Consider the following 22,860-nt stretch of genomic DNA (forward strand, 5'->3'; position numbering starts at 1 on the left):
CTATGGGCATTTAGAATAACTAGTTTATTCAAGGACTAAACATGGTAATATAGAACACACCAAGTATTTAATGAAAAAATCATATCCAATATATCAAGCTATTACGATATATGTTGCTTATATTGTTCCAATATCCAAATATTAAATTTCTATGAAATCCAATCTCTATAATTACGAAGTCCCATAGCTCTAGCATGACTTTCATGCATCGGCTAATAAAGGAGCTTTGTATTGTAGATTCATCAAATTTGATTTGTATAAATTTTGTGAATACTAACATTTTTAGTTTTTTTATATACCATATATATAGAAAATTCTTAAGAATGTTTTAGGTGCTTAAATATGACTTACATAAGAATACTTATGTAATAGGATTGCTGATAGTCATATATGAACACTTACTTCAAGCGTCTTCACATATGGTTTCCTAATCAACAACATATTCTGACTCTGCAGTGTAACCACAACTAAATGCTTCATGGAAATCATTTATGTGCAATTGTTCATTCATTCGTAATGAGGTCAGAACCAATTGTCATTTACGATCATCTCAATTTGCACTTAGCTCTCTTTCAAATACTGATGAACCAAAGAATCGAGTTTAAACGAATCAGAGTATGAAATCAATTAACAATGCGAGATTGAACACCAGATGTAAATATGATCTTGTTTCAGCTCTATTACGCTTTCGAATGTTACAGAGAATAAAGACAGGTCTGTAAAAACTCTTATCTAACTCTAGTTTATATCCATATTTATAGGGAACCGAAAGCTTACAAAAAAATACTAAGGCATATACACTAACGCTTCGAACAATAAGCGCCTTAGTAAAATACATAACAAAACATTCGAAGAGACAAAAATACAGTTCGACTTATTACAACAATTCGACCCTTACAATCTCCCCCTTTGTAATCAAAGTCGAAATACTTAATTTGTAAGCAGCTGGATGGAGTACAGCATCACTCTTCGAATCTCTGTGTACCAGGAGATTATCTTCTTCAGTTCTTTCTTATCTCCTTCATTGTTCTTCTTACAATGATTCATACGAACAATTAAATTCGTATATCGAGACGTTCTATACCTTTCCACTTCGCATGCCTTAGTCTTCGGATTGAACGGCTTTTTAAAAAACTTCTTAACACGATTATTCGAGTAAAAAGCAATTGCCTCATCATACGAATTCATGATGAATCCTTCTTCTTCCTCAGAATCTCCATTTTCAGCTTCTTTCTCAGATATCTTTTACACAAGTGCCAATGGACCTCCCAAATTCAGCTTTGTCTCCTCAGCAATTTCATTTACCTCAGTTTCGTGTGTCTTCAACTGATTGTACAAATCATTGAGAGTTGATGTATCAAAACTTTCCTGATTCTTCACCATCATACTTACGCTTCTCCATTCTTTTCGAAGACCCATCACAAAAATGAGATTGAATTCCATTGAAGTCCTGGTAATTCCATAGCGATTACAACGATAGATTAACTCATTCAGTCGATCATAGTAAACTTCAATTGTTTCACCTTCTTTTTGTCTAAAATCTTTCAGCTCAACCAAACACTGTTTGACTGAATTGATTTTCGTCTTCTCACTTCCTTGAAACTTATCTTTCAGATTGTTCCAGATCTCCTTTGCAGTTGTACAACTCCTTACATAATTGTACACAACTGGAGGTAAAGCTCCTCGCAATTCCCTCATACACCTTTTCTCCAGTTTGTTCAGACGATCAGTTTGATTATCAACACCAGAATTTGCAGAAGATGATCCAATTGCTTGAACAGTCACTGGAACATTGACATTACCAGCGATACATGACCATAATTCTTCATCAAGACCATTCAGATAATCCTGCATACGATCATCCCACTGATCATAGTATTCAGGGATTAGCATTGGAATTTTGGTTGATGATCCTAACAGATGAGAAAACGAGGTCATTGAATTGAGATTGAAACTCGCCATTGTTGTACGAAAGCTGATTTTGAAAATTTTTAAGAAGATTTGAAAATTTGAAAAACAAACTAGTTGAATCAAATCGGAATTTCTAGAAGAACACTCGATTCAACAATTCAAATGCAGAATCAAATCACAATCTAAGATCTAGATAATTTTTTTTTCACGATCAAAAAGCGCGGAAACTTTTGAACCAAAAATTTGATTCAAAAACTTTTTGAATGGATGAAAATCAGATCACAGACGTGATTCCTGCTCTGATACCAATTGATGAACCAAAGAATCGAGTTTAAACGAATCAGAGTATGAAATCAATTAACAATGCGAGATTGAACACCAGATGTAAATATGATCTTGTTTCAGCTCTATTACGCTTTCGAATGTTTACAGAGAATAAAGACAGGTCTGTAAAAACTCTTATCTAACTCTAGTTTATATCCCTATTTATAGGGAACCGAAAGCTTACAAAAAAATACTAAGGCATATACACTAACGCTTCGAACAATAAGCGCCTTAGTAAAATACATAACAAAACATTCGAAGAGACAAAAATACAGTTCGACTTATTACAACAATTCGACCCTTACAATCTCCCCCTTTGTAATCAAAGTCGAAATACTTAATTTGTAAGCAGCTGGATGGAGTACAACATCACTCTTCGAATCTCTGTGTACCAGGAGATTATCTTCTTCAGTTCTTTCTTATCTCCTTCATTGTTCTTCTTACAATGATTCATACGAACAATTAAATTCGTATATCGAGACGTTCTATACCTTTCCACTTCGCATGCCTTAGTCTTCGGATTGAACGGCTTTTTAAAAAACTTCTTAACACGATTATTCGAGTAAAAAGCAATTGCCTCATCATCCGAATTCATGATGAATCCTTCTGCTTCCTAAAAATCTCCATTTTCAGCTTCTTTCTCAGATATCTTTTACACAACTGCCAATGGACCTCCCAAATTCAGCTTCGTCTCCTCAGCAATTTCATTTACCTCAGTTTCGTGTGTCTTCAACTGATTGTACAAATCATTGAGAGTTGATGTATCAAAACTTTCCTGATTCTTCACCATCATACTTACGCTTCTCCATTCTTTTCGAAGACCCATCACAAAAATGAGATTGAATTCCATTGAAGTCCTGGTAATTCCATAGCGATTACAATGATAGATTAACTCATTCAGTCGATCATAGTAAACTTCAATTGTTTCACCTTCTTTTTGTCTGAAATCTTTCAGCTCAACCAAACACTGTTTGACTGAATTGATTTTCGTCTTCTCACTTCCTTGAAACTTATCTTTCAGATTGTTCCAGATCTCCTTTGTAGTTGTACAACTCCTTACATAATTGTACACAACTGGAGGTAAAGCTCCTCGCAATTCCCTCATACACCTTTTCTCCAGTTTGTTCAGACGATCAGTTTGATTATCAACACCAGAATTTGCAGAAGATGATCCAATTGCTTGAACAGTCACTGGAACATTGACATTACCAGCGATACATGACCATAATTCTTCATCAAGACCATTCAGATAATCTTGCATACGATCATCCCACTGATCATAGTATTCAGGGATTAGCATTGGAATTTTGGTTGATGATCCTAACAGATGAGAAAACGAGGTCATTGAATTGAGATTGAAACTCGCCATTGTTGTACGAAAGCTGATTTTGAAAATTTTTAAGAAGATTTGAAAATTTGAAAAACAAACTAGTTGAATCAAATCGGAATTTCTAGAAGAACACTCGATTCAACAATTCAAATGCAGAATCAAATCACAATCTAAGATCTAGATAATTTTTTTTTCACGATCAAAAAGCGCGGAAACTTTTGAACCAAAAATTTGATTCAAAAACTTTTTGAATGGATGAAAATCAGATCACAGACGTGATTCCTGCTCTGATACCAATTGATGAACCAAAGAATCGAGTTTAAACGAATCAGAGTATGAAATCAATTAACAATGCGAGATTGAACACCAGATGTAAATATGATCTTGTTTCAGCTCTATTACGCTTTCGAATGTTTACAGAGAATAAAGACAGGTCTGTAAAAACTCTTATCTAACTCTAGTTTATATCCCTATTTATAGGGAACCGAAAGCTTACAAAAAAATACTAAGGCATATACACTAACGCTTCGAACAATAAGCGCCTTAGTAAAATACATAACAAAACATTCGAAGAGACAAAAATACAGTTCGACTTATTACAACAATTCGACCCTTACAATCTCCCCCTTTGTAATCAAAGTCGAAATACTTAATTTGTAAGCAGCTGGATGGAGTACAACATCACTCTTCGAATCTCTGTGTACCAGGAGATTATCTTCTTCAGTTCTTTCTTATCTCCTTCATTGTTCTTCTTACAATGATTCATACGAACAATTAAATTCGTATATCGAGACGTTCTATACCTTTCCACTTCGCATGCCTTAGTCTTCGGATTGAACGGCTTTTTAAAAAACTTCTTAACACGATTATTCGAGTAAAAAGCAATTGCCTCATCATCCGAATTCATGATGAATCCTTCTGCTTCCTAAAAATCTCCATTTTCAGCTTCTTTCTCAGATAACTTTACACAACTGCCAATGGACCTCCCAAATTCAGTTTCGTCTCCTCAGCAATTTCATTTACCTCAGTTTCGTGTGTCTTCAACTGATTGTACAAATCATTGAGAGTTGATGTATCAAAACTTTCCTGATTCTTCACCATCATACTTACGCTTCTCCATTCTTTTCGAAGACCCATCACAAAAATGAGATTGAATTCCATTGAAGTCCTGGTAATTCCATAGCGATTACAATGATAGATTAACTCATTCAGTCGATCATAGTAAACTTCAATTGTTTCACCTTCTTTTTGTCTGAAATCTTTCAGCTCAACCAAACACTGTTTGACTGAATTGATTTTCGTCTTCTCACTTCCTTGAAACTTATCTTTCAGATTGTTCCAGATCTCCTTTGTAGTTGTACAACTCCTTACATAATTGTACACAACTGGAGGTAAAGCTCCTCGCAATTCCCTCATACACCTTTTCTCCAGTTTGTTCAGACGATCAGTTTGATTATCAACACCAGAATTTGCAGAAGATGATCCAATTGCTTGAACAGTCACTGGAACATTGACATTACCAGCGATACATGACCATAATTCTTCATCAAGACCATTCAGATAATCTTGCATACGATCATCCCACTGATCATAGTATTCAGGGATTAGCATTGGAATTTTGGTTGATGATCCTAACAGATGAGAAAACGAGGTCATTGAATTGAGATTGAAACTCGCCATTGTTGTACGAAAGCTGATTTTGAAAATTTTTAAGAAGATTTGAAAATTTAAAAAACAAACTAGTTGAATCAAATCGGAATTTCTAGAAGAACACTCGATTCAACAATTCAAATGCAGAATCAAATCACAATCTAAGATCTAGATAATTTTTTTTTCACGATCAAAAAGCGCGGAAACTTTTGAACCAAAAATTTGATTCAAAAACTTTTTGAATGGATGAAAATCAGATCACAGACGTGATTCCTGCTCTGATACCAATTGATGAACCAAAGAATCGAGTTTAAACGAATCAGAGTATGAAATCAATTAACAATGCGAGATTGAACACCAGATGTAAATATGATCTTGTTTCAGCTCTATTACGCTTTCGAATGTTTACAGAGAATAAAGACAGGTCTGTAAAAACTCTTATCTAACTCTAGTTTATATCCCTATTTATAGGGAACCGAAAGCTTACAAAAAAATACTAAGGCATATACACTAACGCTTCGAACAATAAGCGCCTTAGTAAAATACATAACAAAACATTCGAAGAGACAAAAATACAGTTCGACTTATTACAACAATTCGACCCTTACAATCTCCCCCTTTGTAATCAAAGTCGAAATACTTAATTTGTAAGCAGCTGGATGGAGTACAACATCACTCTTCGAATCTCTGTGTACCAGGAGATTATCTTCTTCAGTTCTTTCTTATCTCCTTCATTGTTCTTCTTACAATGATTCATACGAACAATTAAATTCGTATATCGAGACGTTCTATACCTTTCCACTTCGCATGCCTTAGTCTTCGGATTGAACGGCTTTTTAAAAAACTTCTTAACACGATTATTCGAGTAAAAAGCAATTGCCTCATCATCCGAATTCATGATGAATCCTTCTTCTTCCTCAGAATCTCCATTTTCAGCTTCTTTCTCAGATATCTTTTACACAAGTGCCAATGGACCTCCCAAATTCAGCTTCGTCTCCTCAGCAATTTCATTTACCTCAGTTTCGTGTGTCTTCAACTGATTGTACAAATCATTGAGAGTTGATGTATCAAAACTTTCCTGATTCTTCACCATCATACTTACGCTTCTCCATTCTTTTCGAAGACCCATCACAAAAATGAGATTGAATTCCATTGAAGTCCTGGTAATTCCATAGCGATTACAACGATAGATTAACTCATTCAGTCGATCATAGTAAACTTCAATTGTTTCACCTTCTTTTTGTCTGAAATCTTTCAGCTCAACCAAACACTGTTTGACTGAATTGATTTTCGTCTTCTCACTTCCTTGAAACTTATCTTTCAGATTGTTCCAGATCTCCTTTTCAGTTGTACAACTCCTTACATAATTGTACACAACTGGAGGTAAAGCTCCTCGTAATTCCCTTATACACCTTTTCTCCAGTTTGTTCAGACGATCAGTTTGATTATCAACACTAGAATTTGCAGAAGATGATCCAATTGCTTGAACAGTCACTGGAACATTGACATTACCAGCGATACATGACCATAATTCTTCATCAAGACCATTCAGATAATCTTGCATACGATCATCCCACTGATCATAGTATTCAGGGATTAGCATTGGAATTTTGGTTGATGATCCTAACAGATGAGAAAACGAGGTCATTGAATTGAGATTGAAACTCGCCATTGTTGTACGAAAGCTGATTTTGAAAATTTTTAAGAAGATTTGAAAATTTGAAAAACAAACTAGTTGAATCAAATCGGAATTTCTAGAAGAACACTCGATTCAACAATTCAAATGCAGAATCAAATCACAATCTAAGATCTAGATAATTTTTTTTTCACGATCAAAAAGCGCGGAAACTTTTGAACCAAAAATTTGATTCAAAAACTTTTTGAATGGATGAAAATCAGATCACAGACGTGATTCCTGCTCTGATACCAATTGATGAACCAAAGAATCGAGTTTAAACGAATCAGAGTATGAAATCAATTAACAATGCGAGATTGAACACCAGATGTAAATATGATCTTGTTTCAGCTCTATTACGCTTTCGAATGTTTACAGAGAATAAAGACAGGTCTGTAAAAACTCTTATCTAACTCTAGTAAATATCCCTATTTATAGGGAACCGAAAGCGTACAAAAAAAATACTAAGGCATATACACTAACGCTTCGAACAATAAGCGCCTTAGTAAAATACATAACTCCAACTGATAGTCTTTTTGTTAACTTTTTGGGTACCAGTAGTTATTTACCTAAGGACTGTTGTGAGTCTTCTAATGATCTTGTGCAAGATTTATTTATAGAAGGAAAATTATCTGATGACGCATCAAAGGAACTGAAAAGAAGCAAGCTTGGGGAGGAGGAGAACATGATTTATGCTAAGGAAGAATCAAAAAAGCAGCTGAAAAGAAACAAGATTGAGGAGATGATTTCTGTAAAGAGGATTAGAAAAAGTAAAAGACTCAAGAGACTAAAGAAAAACGTATCTAATAAATATCTGAAAAATTTCCAGTATTGTGTGCAACTATCATATCCACAAGTTATGCCATATCTGAAGGGATCTGGAGTCAAAGAATAAGGAATTGAGCTAAAGAGGAGTCTCAACCATACCAGTTAAATATCTAGGTGGACAGAGTCGAGCCGATGACTTTAAAAAAGGGCGGCTTTCCGAGCGGCAACTTGATGCGTAGTTTTTTTGTTCTCAATAAGAGTCGGTCGCAACTCCATGCAAGCTTGGGGAAACTAAAGGATCTTCGAATATGCTGAAATTCAGATTTTTCACCAACATCTTCGTTAAAATGAAAAATTTATGCAACATATCATGTACATTCTTTCCTAGATGCAACCTTTTGCTTTTATCTGTTTCATTGAGTTTGTCGTTCATCTTTGAGCATTGAGGACAATACTTCATTTTAAGCTTGGGGAGAGGGCTACTGTCAAAATTTGCATTTTTGTTGCAAATTTTAAATTGTTCAGTTTTTCAATTAAATTTTTAATTTTTTCTTTTTTGGATTTTTTATTTTCCGTATTGCATTTGCATAGCAATCTGAGAAAAAATCAAAAAATATTTTCTGTTTATGTCTTTATTTATTTTTTGCATTACTCAAAAACCCCCAAAAGGATTTTTATTTTTATTTTGTTTTTTGCATAAATAAAATTTCAAATACATATATATATATATATATATATATATATATATATATATATATATATATATATATATATATATATATATATATATATATATATATATATATATTCAAAAATAGAAATAGTCACTTGATATGATCTCATTATTTGTATTCGATAGCTCGGTAAAAATGGAAAATCAAAGTGTAAAGTGACCAGATCCATAGTGGTAAGTTCAGTAATAGTTCTCATAACTAGGGGTCACAAAACATCGTGAACCGAGACGCCAACTACAAAAATAAAAAGAATTCTATATGGAAACACTGCATCAGCGGGTGTAAAACAATTTCAGAACTAATTGCTTTGGAATGTTTAGCAAGAACCTTATTCAACAAGTCTGCACCCATGAAACACGGACCTATTTGTTGACACACGTCACCCTCATTGTAACAAAGAGTCTTATATTATATTCACATCTAAAAAAAGAAACAAAGAAACAACCCCAAACGTCATATTCAAGCTCGTCGAAGTATACAACTGTCATATCCGGTACCCAAGCCAAGTTTCAAGCACTAAAAAAAAAGTGCAAAAGATGATTAAAAACTCAAAGTCGAAAGTAGAAGTACAAAGTATCAATCTTCAATCAACTCAAGAGCCACCTCCAAATCAAATCTGAAACGAATGAAGAACTGCGTGATATGATATATGATACTCTCGAAAAAGTGAAAGCATAGGAGCTCAGACCCTATGGGTGGGCTGACTGCTTCAGCGAAAGCTAATTTGACATGATGGGTTCTTAAGGATGAGTCGAGCCTGATTCTTAATTATTTAGCCATAAGGACATGGAATTCTGAAACATTCTATTCTCATGAGCAAGTTTAAATAAGGTATAAAGTTTAAATAAAAGTTATAGTTGGTTTATTGGTTCACACCGTTAAGCTTCTTCATGAATTTGGAACCGGTGAAAGATGGAAGGTATTATGATTATCGTCTAGGTAGTGATTCCATTGGAACTTCCTCGGTGTAGATTCTGATCGTATGAAAAAAAGAGTGAAGTGTTTTTAGTTTTTGAATTTCAAGTTTTTAGTTTCCTTAACTTTATTTTATTTTAGTTTTTATTCGAAATTCTTTTTTAGGTCAGCTACATCTTTCCATTTTGTTTATAATGTTTAATCTTTTTATTACTTGAGGGCAAGTAAGGTTTAAGCTTGAGGAAATTTGATAGATTCCATTTTATGCATCGTTTATGGTAGTTTTTATTAGCATTTTGCATCATATTTTATGCATATGTGTGTGTGTGTATTAGTTTAAATAATGTTCAGCTCATGTTTATCTCTAGAATACCCGTCATAATGGATCTTTGGAAGCGGTTTGGATGCATATTTGGAACATAATGGATCTAAAATACGATCGTGTTTTCCACTTTTTGTCGGATATAGCAACGTACCTCATTAATCGAGGATTTTCGGGAGTTTGGACCAAAAATACGATCGTGTTTTTGCAATCCACGATCGTTTTTCCTATATTTTGTTCCAAATGTTGTTGGCTTGTCTATAAATACTACCTATTTGATCAGTTTAAGCCCTAGACGTTCCCAGATGACCAGAGACGACTTTTGGAGGTGATTTCTGCACTTTTCCATCAGTTCCTGAAATTCTGAGGACTATGGATCATCTCGTTCAACTAGTTTCGTAAGGTTAGTCGTTTAATGTCTCTTTCCACTGTTCTAGATCATATTTTTGTCTTGTCTGGCTAAACCCTATATTTTAGTTCTGCATAGATCAGTATTGTTCATGTAATCAATCACTAGACCTAGTTTTCTATTTATGACTCTATCTAGTTATTTCAGTTTTGATCTTAATGAATATTTGATTTTAGTTGTTTTTAGCTTGATCACCTAATTTAGGATTAAATCAATCTAGTTAATCAGTTATTGGAATCCGTAATTGTTTTGATAAAGTGGTAATAAATAACAAGTATTATATTGGTTTCGTGTTAGGATTTAATTCTGATATAAATTGAAATTTCATATTTTTACGCTTCAAAGCTATTGAGATGTATTGAATATTGATGGGAATTTTACACAGATTATAAAGTTGTTTTTCTGATTTGATTAAGAGTTTGTTTAATTAAATTACTAAAAGGTTTGGATTAACTAAATAGCTTGTTTTAGTTAATTAACTAGGTAAAAGAGAATAAAGTAGAGCTTGTTAGTTGTTCTCAATACCAGCTTAGATGGAACACATTTTGAATAACTAGGTTTATGTTGACTACATGATTATGAAAGTCAAGGCAGAACTGAATTATCTTTTTATTATTGAATTTTCTTTAGTTTATTTCACTGATGTTTTAGTTATTAATTTTACAATCAACCCCCACCCCTTTACATGTTTTGTTTTATGACAAGAGTGTGCCTTACACAAAGAGGCATTAAACATTTAAGCTGTGTTCCTGAGGATTCGACCCTGCTTCTATGTGCTACCCAGTAGTGCAACCAAGCAATGATTTTTATTTGTTTATCAAGATATGAAGCCAATACCATTACACAAGTCAAAGGTATGGCTTGTAAGAGCATGGTGTGTGTAAGTATGAAAGCCAACAAGAAACCTAAACCATCACTAAATGGATTAGGCTACTTGTGAGGATGTGAGAGTGTGTAAAGTTTCTTACACTTTATACTATTAAAATCATGTAATAATAAGTATAGTGGAATCCAAGCTACCAAAAACATATAGATGACTTATTTAATCATACCATATTATTTATTAACTAGTTATACTCTCTTGAAATATTATTTTTATAAAATAATAGTTATTCCCTAATTAAATAAAAGAGTTGAATATATTTATTAATAATCAAATTCTTAATAAATATTCAATAAGTGACAACTTGCTAAAGGTGTGATCCTATAGTATCATATATTATTGGAAAACATCATTCTAAAATGATTCTTAAGTATATAGATTCAAAAATATCCCATTTGCACAAGATTCATTATAGATTGACATAGAGATGGGTTGACGTCTAGCAATAGACCAATGCCCCCAACAACACATGGAGATGTGTCATATAGCAACTACCAATTTGTAAGAGCTTAATGTTACAATTAGTTATAAGGTGTTGTATCAGTTATCCCTTTGTTACAAACATCATGTCGAAAATGAGACATGGATCTCAATCAATCTTATATGGTTTTCAACTTTTAGTAAGGCCTTAGATGTCTAAATGTCAACATATAAGAGAAAAAAATCCCAACTTGACTACATACACCTTTCATGTAGTTCATGTTATAGCCAATGATGACCCTCATAACTTCCTTTTTGACATGAACATCGTTAAACCATATCAAAGGACAACAATCCCTACACTCAAGTCCTAATATATGTATGTCGGGTCGAATAATAGAAAGATACTACCTTTTATCAAACATCACTCATTACTACAATCCATGAAGTGATCTTGATGTAGGTCATGTCCATGTACCTATGAACTTGGTTGCAACCTTTTGCTAATTTTATCACCATAAAAATCAACCAATAAAATTCATATTAGTTTTTTTTATAGATGCTCCCACAACTATGAACGACTATGGGCATTTAGAATAACTAGTTTATTCAAGGACTAAACATGGTAATATAGAACACACCAAGTATTTAATGAAAAAATCATATCCAATATATCAAGCTATTACGATATATGTTGCTTATATTGTTCCAATATCCAAATATTAAATTTCTATGAAATCCAATCTCTATAATTACGAAGTCCCATAGCTCTAGCATGACTTTCATGCATCGGCTAATAAAGGAGCTTTGTATTGTAGATTCATCAAATTTGATTTGTATAAATTTTGTGAATACTAACATTTTTAGTTTTTTTATATACCATATATATAGAAAATTCTTAAGAATGTTTTAGGTGCTTAAATATGACTTACATAAGAATACTTATGTAATAGGATTGCTGATAGTCATATATGAACACTTACTTCAAGCGTCTTCACATATGGTTTCCTAATCAACAACATATTCTGACTCTGCAGTGTAACCACAACTAAATGCTTCATGGAAATCATTTATGTGCAATTGTTCATTCATTCGTAATGAGGTCAGAACCAATTGTCATTTACGATCATCTCAATTTATTTTGAAGTTAGAATTTGTGTAACAATTTGCACTTAGCTCTCTTTCAAATACTGATGAACCAAAGAATCGAGTTTAAACGAATCAGAGTATGAAATCAATTAACAATGCGAGATTGAACACCAGATGTAAATATGATCTTGTTTCAGCTCTATTACGCTTTCGAATGTTTACAGAGAATAAAGACAGGTCTGTAAAAACTCTTATCTAACTCTAGTTTATATCCATATTTATAGGGAACCGAAAGCTTACAAAAAAATACTAAGGCATATACACTAACGCTTCGAACAATAAGCGCCTTAGTAAAATACATAACAAAACATTCGAAGAGACAAAAATACAGTTCGACTTATTACAACAATTCGACCCTTACAATCTCCCCCTTTGTAATCAAAGTCGAAATACTTAATTTGTAAGCAGCTGGATGGAGTACAGCATCACTCTTCGAATCTCTGTGTACCAGGAGATTATCTTCTTCAGTTCTTTCTTATCTCCTTCATTGTTCTTCTTACAATGATTCATACGAACAATTAAATTCGTATATCGAGACGTTCTATACCTTTCCACTTCGCATGCCTTAGTCTTCGGATTGAACGGCTTTTTAAAAAACTTCTTAACACGATTATTCGAGTAAAAAGCAATTGCCTCATCATCCGAATTCATGATGAATCCTTCTTCTTCCTCAGAATCTCCATTTTCAGCTTCTTTCTCAGATATCTTTTACACAAGTGCCAATGGACCTCCCAAATTCAGCTTCGTCTCCTCAGCAATTTCATTTACCTCAGTTTCGTGTGTCTTCAAATGATTGTACAAATCATTGAGAGTTGATGTATCAAAACTTTCCTGATTCTTCACCATCATACTTACGCTTCTCCATTCTTTTCGAAGACCTATCACAAAAATGAGATTGAATTCCATTGAAGTCCTGGTAATTCCATAGCGATTACAACGATAGATTAACTCATTCAGTCGATCATAGTAAACTTCAATTGTTTCACCTTCTTTTTGTCTGAAATCTTTCAGCTCAACCAAACACTGTTTGACTGAATTGATTTTCGTCTTCTCACTTCCTTGAAACTTATCTTTCAGATTGTTCCAGATCTCCTTTGCAGTTGTACAACTCCTTACATAATTGTACACAACTGGAGGTAAAGCTCCTCGCAATTCCCTCATACACCTTTTCTCCAGTTTGTTCAGACGATCAGTTTGATTATCAACACCAGAATTTGCAGAAGATGATCCAATTGCTTGAACAGTCACTGGAACATTGACATTACCAACGATACATGACCATAATTCTTCATCAAGACCATTCAGATAATCCTGCATACGATCATCCCACTGATCATAGTATTCAGGGATTAGCATTGGAATTTTGGTTGATGATCCTAACAGATGAGAAAACGAGGTCATTGAATTGAGATTGAAACTCGCCATTGTTGTACGAAAGCTGATTTTGAAATTTTTTAAGAAGATTTGAAAATTTGAAAAACAAACTAGTTGAATCAAATCGGAATTTCTAGAAGAACACTCGATTCAACAATTCAAATGCAGAATCAAATCACAATCTAAGATCTAGATAATTTTTTTTTCACGATCAAAAAGCGCGGAAACTTTTGAACCAAAAATTTGATTCAAAAACTTTTTGAATGGATGAAAATCAGATCACAGACGTGATTCCTGCTCTGATACCAATTGATGAACCAAAGAATCGAGTTTAAACGAATCAGAGTATGAAATCAATTAACAATGCGAGATTGAACACCAGATGTAAATATGATCTTGTTTCAGCTCTATTACGCTTTCGAATGTTTACAGAGAATAAAGACAGGTCTGTAAAAACTCTTATCTAACTCTAGTAAATATCCCTATTTATAGGGAACCGAAAGCGTACAAAAAAAATACTAAGGCATATACACTAACGCTTCGAACAATAAGCGCCTTAGTAAAATACATAACTCCAACTGATAGTCTTTTTGTTAACTTTTTGGGTACCAGTAGTTATTTACCTAAGGACTGTTGTGAGTCTTCTAATGATCTTGTGCAAGATTTATTTATAGAAGGAAAATTATCTGATGACGCATCAAAGGAACTGAAAAGAAGCAAGCTTGGGGAGGAGGAGAACATGATTTATGCTAAGGAAGAATAAAAAAAGCAGCTGAAAAGAAACAAGATTGAGGACATGATTTCTGTAAAGAGGATTAGAAAAAGTAAAAGACTCAAGAGACTAAAGAAAAACGTATCTAATAAATATCTGAAAAATTTCCAGTATTGTGTGCAACTATCATATCCACAAGTTATGCCATATCTGAAGGGATCTGGAGTCAAAGAATAAGGAGTTGAGCTAAAGAGGAGTCTCAACCATACCAGTTAAATATCTAGGTGGACAGAGTCGAGCCGATGACTTTAAAAAAGGGCGGCTTTCCGAGCGGCAACTTGATGCGTAGTTTTTTTGTTCTCAATAAGAGTCGGTCACAACTCCATGCAAGCTTGGGGAAACTAAAGGATCTTCGAATATGCTGAAATTCAGATTTTTCACCAACATCTTCGTTAAAATGAAAAATTTATGCAACATATCATGTACATTCTTTCCTAGATGCAACCTTTTGCTTTTATCTGTTTCATTGAGTTTGTCGTTCATCTTTGAGCATTGAGGACAATACTTCATTTTAAGCTTGGGGAGAGGGCTACTGTCAAAATTTGCATTTTTGTTGCAAATTTTAAATTGTTCAGTTTTTCAATTAAATTTTTAATTTTTTCTTTTTTGGATTTTTTATTTTCCGTATTGCATTTGCATAGCAATCTGAGAAAAAATCAAAAAATATTTTCTGTTTATGTCTTTATTTATTTTTTGCATTACTCAAAAAGCCCCAAAAGGATTTTTATTTTTATTTTGTTTTTTGCATAAATAAAATTTCAAATACATATATATATATATATATATATATATATATATATATATATATATATATATATATATATATATTCAAAAATAGAAATAGTCACATGATATGATCTCATTATTTGTATTCGATAGCTCGGTAAAAATGGAAAATCAAAGTGTAAAGTGACCAGATCCATAGTGGTAAGTTCAGTAATAGTTCTCATAACTAGGGGTCACAAAACATCGTGAACCGAGACGCCAACTACAAAAATAAAAAGAATTCTATATGGAAACACTGCATCAGCGGGTGTAAAACAATTTCAGAACTAATTGCTTTGGAATGTTTAGCAAGAACCTTAATCAACAAGTCTGCACCCATGAAACACGGACCTATTTGTTGACACACGTTACCCTCATTGTAACAAAGAGTCTTATATTATATTCACATCTAAAAAAAGAAACAAAGAAACAACCCCAAACGTCATATTCAAGCTCGTCGAAGTATACAACTGTCATATCCGGTACCCAAGCCAAGTTTCAAGCACTCAAAAAAAAGTGCAAAAGATGATTAAAAACTCAAAGTCGAAAGTAGAAGTACAAAGTATCAATCTTCAATCAACTCAAGAGCCACCTCCAAATCAAATCTGACACGAATGAAGAACTGCGTGATATGATATATGATACTCTCGAAAAAGTGAAAGCATAGGAGCTCAGACCCTATGGGTGGGCTGACTGCTTCAGCGAAAGCTAATTTGACATGATGGGTTCTTAAGGATGAGTCGAGCCTGATTCTTAATTATTTAGCCATAAGGACATGGAATTCTGAAACATTCTATTCTCATGAGCAAGTTTAAATAAGGTATAAAGTTTAAATAAAAGTTATAGTTGGTTTATTGGTTCACACCGTTGAGCTTCTTCATGAATTTGGAACCGGTGAAAGATGGAAGGTATTATTATTATCGTCTAGGTAGTGATTCCATTGGAACTTCCTCGGTGTAGATTCTGATCGTGTGAAAAAAAGAGTGAAGTGTTTTTAGTTTTTGAATTTCAAGTTTTTAGTTTCCTTAACTTTATTTTATTTTAGTTTTTATTCGAAATTCTTTTTTAGGTCAGCTACATCTTTCCATTTTGTTTATAATGTTTAATCTTTTTATTACTTGAGGGCAAGTAAGGTTTAAGCTTGAGGAAATTTGATAGATTCCATTTTATGCATCGTTTATGGTAGTTTTTATTAGCATTTTGCATCATATTTTATGCATATGTGTGTGTGTATTAGTTTAAATAATGTTTAGCTCATGTTTATCTCTAGAATACCCGTCATAATGGATCTTTGGAAGCGGTTTGGATGCATATTTGGAACATAATGGATCTAAAATACGATCGTGTTTTCCACTTTTTGTCGGATATAGCAACGTACCTCATTAATCGGGGATTTTCGGGAGTTTGGACCAAAAATACGATCGTGTTTTTGCAATCCACGATCGTTTTTCCTATATTTTGTTCCAAATGTTGTTGGCTTGTCTATAAATACTACCTATTTGATCAGTTTAAGCCCTAGACGTTCCCAGATGACCAGAGACGACTTTTGGAGGTGATTTCTGCACTTTTCCATCAGTTCCTGAAATTCTGAGGACTATGGATCATCTCGTTCAACTAGTTTAGTAAGGTTAGTCGTTTAATGTCTCTTTCCACTGTTCTAGATCATATTTTTGTCTTGTCTGGCTAAACCCTATATTTTAGTTCTGCATAGATCAGTATTGTTCATGTAATCAATCACTAGACCTAGTTTTTTATTTATGACTCTATCTAGTTATTTCAGTTTTGATCTTAATGAATATTTGATTTTAGTTGTTTTTAGCTTGATCACCTAATTTAGGATTAAATCAATCTAGTTAATCAGTTATTGGAATCCGTAATTGTTTTGATAAAGTGGTAATAAATAACAAGTATTATATTGGTTTCGTGTTAGGATTTAATTCTGATATAAATTGAAATTTCATATTTTTACGCTTCAAAGCTATTGAGATGTATTGAATATTGATGGGAATTTTACACAGATTATAAAGTTGTTTTTCTGATTTGATTAAGAGTTTGTTTAATTAAATTACTAAAAGGTTTGGATTAACTAAAGAGCTTGTTTTAGTTAATTAACTAGGTAAAAGAGAATAAAGTAGAGCTTGTTAGTTGTTCTCAATACCAGCTTAGATGGAACACATTTTGAATAACTAGGTTTATGTTGACTACATGATTATGAAAGTCAAGGCAGAACTGAATTATCTTTTTATTATTGAATTTTCTTTAGTTTATTTCACTGATGTTTTAGTTATTAATTTTACAATCAACCCCCACCCCTTTACATGTTTTGTTTTATGACAAGAGTGTGCCTTACACAAAGAGGCATTAAACATTTAAGCTGTGTTCCTGAGGATTCGACCCTGCTTCTATGTGCTACCCAGTAGTGCAACCAAGCAATGATTTTTATTTGTTTAACAAGATATGAAGCCAATACCATTACACAAGTCAAAGGTATGGCTTGTAAGAGCATGGTGTGTGTAAGTATGAAAGCCAACAAGAAACCTAAACCATCACTAAATGGATTAGGCTACTTGTGAGGATGTGAGAGTGTGTAAAGTTTCTTACACTTTATACTATTAAAATCATGTAATAATAAGTATAGTGGAATCCAAGCTACCAAAAACATATAGATGACTTATTTAATCATACCATATTATTTATTAACTAGTTATACTCTCTTGAAATATTATTTTTATGAAATAATAGTTATTCCCTAATTAAATAAAAGAGTTGAATATATTTATTAATAATCAAATTCTTAATAAATATTCAATAAGTGACAACTTGCTAAAGGTGTGATCCTATAGTATCATATATTATTGGAAAACATCATTCTAAAATGATTCTTAAGTATATAGATTCAAAAATATCCCATTTGCACAAGATTCATTATAGATTGACATAGAGATGGGTTGACGTCTAGCAATAGACCAATGCCCCCAACAACACATGGAGATGTGTCATATAGCAACTACCAATTTGTAAGAGCTCAATGTTACAATTAGTTATAAGGTGTTGTATCAGTTATCCCTTTGTCACAAACATCATGTCGAAAATGAGACATGGATCTCAATCAATCTTATATGGTTTTCAACTTTTAGTAAGGCCTTAGATGTCTAAATGTCAACATATAAGAGAAAAAAATCCCAACTTGACTACATACACCTTTCATGTAGTTCATGTTATAGCCAATGATGACCCTCATAACTTCCTTTTTGACATGAACATCGTTAAACCATATCAAAGGACAACAATCCCTACACTCAAGTCCTAATATATGTATGTCGGGTCGAATAATAGAAAGATACTACCTTTTATCAAACATCACTCATGACTACAATCCATGAAGTGATCTTGATGTAGGTCATGTCCATGTACCTATGAACTTGGTTGCAACCTTTTGCTAATTTTATCACCATAAAAATCAACCAATAAAATTCATATTAGTTTTTTTTATAGATGCTCCCACAACTATGAACGACTATGGGCATTTAGAATAACTAGTTTATTCAAGGACTAAACATGGTAATATAGAACACACCAAGTATTTAATGAAAAAATCATATCCAATATATCAAGCTATTACGATATATGTTGCTTATATTGTTCCAATATCCAAATATTAAATTTCTATGAAATCCAATCTCTATAATTACGAAGTCCCATAGCTCTAGCATGACTTTCATGCATCGGCTAATAAAGGAGCTTTGTATTGTAGATTCATCAAATTTGATTTGTATAAATTTTGTGAATACTAACATTTTTAGTTTTTTTATATACCATATATATAGAAAATTCTTAAGAATGTTTTAGGTGCTTAAATATGACTTACATAAGAATACTTATGTAATAGGATTGCTGATAGTCATATATGAACACTTACTTCAAGCGTCTTCACATATGGTTTCCTAATCAACAACATATTCTGACTCTGCAGTGTAACCACAACTAAATGCTTCATGGAAATCATTTCTGTGCAATTGTTCATTCATTCGTAATGAGGTCAGAACCAATTGTCATTTACGATCATCTCAATTTATTTTGAAGTTAGAATTTGTGTAACAATTTGCACTTAGCTCTCTTTCAAATACTGATGAACCAAAGAATCGAGTTTAAACGAATCAGAGTATGAAATCAATTAACAATGCGAGATTGAACACCAGATGTAAATATGATCTTGTTTCAGCTCTATTACGCTTTCGAATGTTTACAGAGAATAAAGACAGGTCTGTAAAAACTCTTATCTAACTCTAGTTTATATCCCTATTTATAGGGAACCGAAAGCTTACAAAAAAATACTAAGGCATATACACTAACTCTTCGAACAATAAGCGCCTTAGTAAAATACATAACAAAACATTCGAACAGTCACTGGAACATTGACATTACCAGCGATACATGACCATAATTCTTTATCAAGACCATTCAGATAATCCTGCATACGATCATCCCACTGATCATAGTATTCAGGGATTAGCATTGGAATTTTGGTTGATGATCCTAACAGATGAGAAAACGAGGTCATTGAATTGAGATTGAAACTCGCCATTGTTGTACGAAAGCTGATTTTGAAAATTTTTAAGAAGATTTGAAATTTTGAAAAACAAACTAGTTGAATCAAATTGGAATTTCTAGAAGAACACTCGATTCAACAATTCAAATGCAGAATCAAATCAGAATCTAAGATCTAGATAAAAAAAATTCACGATCAAAAAGCGCGGAAACTTTTGAACCAAAAATTTGATTCAAAAACTTTTTGAATGGATGAAAATCAAATCACAGACGTGATTCCTGCTCTGATACCAATTGATGAACCAAAGAATCGAGTTTAAACGAATCAGAGTATGAAATCAATTAACAATGTGAGATTGAACACCAGATGTAAATATGATCTTGTTTCAGCTCTATTATGCTTTCGAATGTTTACAGAGAATGAAGACAGGTCTGTAAAAACTCTTATCTAACTCTAGTAAAATCCTTATTTATAGGGAACCGAAAGCGTACAAAAAAAATACTAAGGCATATACACTAACGCTTCGAACAATAAGCGCCTTAGTAAAATACATAACAAAACATTCGAAGAGACAAAAATACAATTCGACTTATTACAACAATTCGACCCTTACAAATACTCTAGGGATCACGAATATTTCTTCGGTTCTTTGTAAGTACTTTGGAATGTTCCTTTCAGTATTCCTATGATTTATTTTCGGATTATATTGTTTTCTTTTCGTTATGCTCCAAGCATAATACATACCTGGCCTTCATGGATAACATGACATATATAATGAGTCCAATTGCAACAGGAAATTTGATACAAACATACTATATGGCTGAACCTTTGTGCTAGGATCCTGAGATATGCTAAAAATCATGTCATGTGATATAAGCAAGAAAAACTCTCTTAGAGTCCTACAATTTAAACCTTTCAAGATCTTGACAGTCAATTCAACTTTACTTAATCCTTTAAGCTGCCAAGATACATATATATATATATATATATATATATATATATATATATATATATATATATATATATATATATATTGAAAGATCTTGTATGCTTAAGAGTCATATTAAAATGATGTTATTAGTCAACATATGATACTAATCGGTCACACTAACAACAACTTGATACAATTGATTATTTATTAGAAATTGATTTTAATAAATATTCAATAAACTCTTATAATTAATTGAAAATTATTTATTTCTTTGAAATAATAATTTTTCATTAGCAATTAACATAATATATCATATGGTATGATTTATTAAGTCATGTTTTTTAATTTGTTTAATCAAAAGCATAGCGAGTTCTTAAAGGCATGGGGGACAAGTTTCTTTTTATGACCTGGGCACTTAGTTGGTTATGGACTCATGTGTATTGTTTTAGCTTGAAGAGGGTTCATGAAAGGCTTTCATTTTTTACCTTTTTACATGCCAAAACCGGGAGTATGCTTGGCATACTCAATCTCTCTTGTTTTTTGCTTTTACACTTGAAAGAATACTTGCATTTTTCTCTATTTAAGTTCATACTTTGTTTATGAACTTAAATCGTAAGAGTTTTATGAGCTTTACACGACTAGCATCCTAAATCAAGTTGATTTTTGTTGGTGTCTCAAAGGTTTTCACATTCTCCATCAACTTCTAAGCCTCCCAAGAGGACCCAAGAACTAAAATGGTTGTTATTTCTACATTTCGTTCTTTGGTTGTGATTTTATCTTTCCATTACTTGCAAGACGATCCTTGGTGGGTGTAATTTGTTATGTTATCTTCAAAAAACACAAGTCTTCTGTTTTCCATTTTACTAGTTTATGAAACTAATTTTGAAATAAAACCCAACAATTCGTATCAAGATCCACCTTGCAAGTTTGGTTAGATTTTATGATTTTTGAAAATCTTTGTTTTTGGAGAATATTGATAACTTGTTTTTGTATAAAAATAAGTTCATACATATTTTTGTGATTTTTGAAAATCTTAGTTTTTGGAGAATATCGTAGTCACTTGAAGTTTTCTTAGAAAAACAAAGGTTGTTTTGTGTTTATATGTATTTTAGAGTGCATAAACAGGCTTTGAACCATTTGTGTTGTTGTTTGTGTGGTTTGGTTACAAATGGTTTGTAATATTCTTTTATTCATAAAGCAAGTAATAAAAGTAGCTACTTTTTATTCTTGTTATTTTTATGTAATAAATTAGTTTTAGACTAGATTCATTTTGTAAAATATGTAACAAAATGAAGATGGAGGCCATTTCTTGAAGAACGATGGAGACCCACGGTTTTATGAACATTTTATAAAAGTTCATAACTTTTATAAAATATTTATAAAATTGCAACCAAGTTGGTTTTCATTGCAAGTGGGAGCTTGAAGATCACATAAATAACAAGTTCTTACACTTAGTCCCTTTGTCCCTTAGGAAGGACTTAACAATTTTGTGTTGGCTCTCAAAAGTGTAAACTAGATCAAGGCTTGTTTCTGTTAAATGCATGTTTGTGTTGTTTATTTTTCAAGTAAATATTTTGTGTGGTTGATACTTTCGCTTTTCACAAACTCAAACTATTTTTTGGACAAAATACTCATCACATGGAATTTGGTTTTCAATTTACAAAATAAGAACATAATATGTAACAATTTATAACTTTAAAATAAAAGCCGGTTTTATTAAAACGTTACTAACGCTAAATTTTGAAATTGTAAAATTGTATGTCTAAAATGGTGATTTTATAACTTATTCAAACTCCATCTATACTAAAAATAATTTTTATTAAGTAATAAGTAAGGTTCTATATGGATCAAACTCAAACATAATATTCGATATTATAGTTAAAATTGAACCGCGTCAAAATATAAAACCGGATTTAATACTCGAACCTTAAATGTGATTTTTTTTGGAAATTTGATACCATGATTAAATGGCTGCATGC

This window comes from Lactuca virosa, chromosome 4 (genome assembly GCF_052849685.1).
Source record: "Lactuca virosa cultivar CGN04683 chromosome 4, Lactuca_virosa_CGN04683_v6, whole genome shotgun sequence".
NCBI classification, from domain to species: Eukaryota; Viridiplantae; Streptophyta; class Magnoliopsida; order Asterales; family Asteraceae; genus Lactuca; species Lactuca virosa.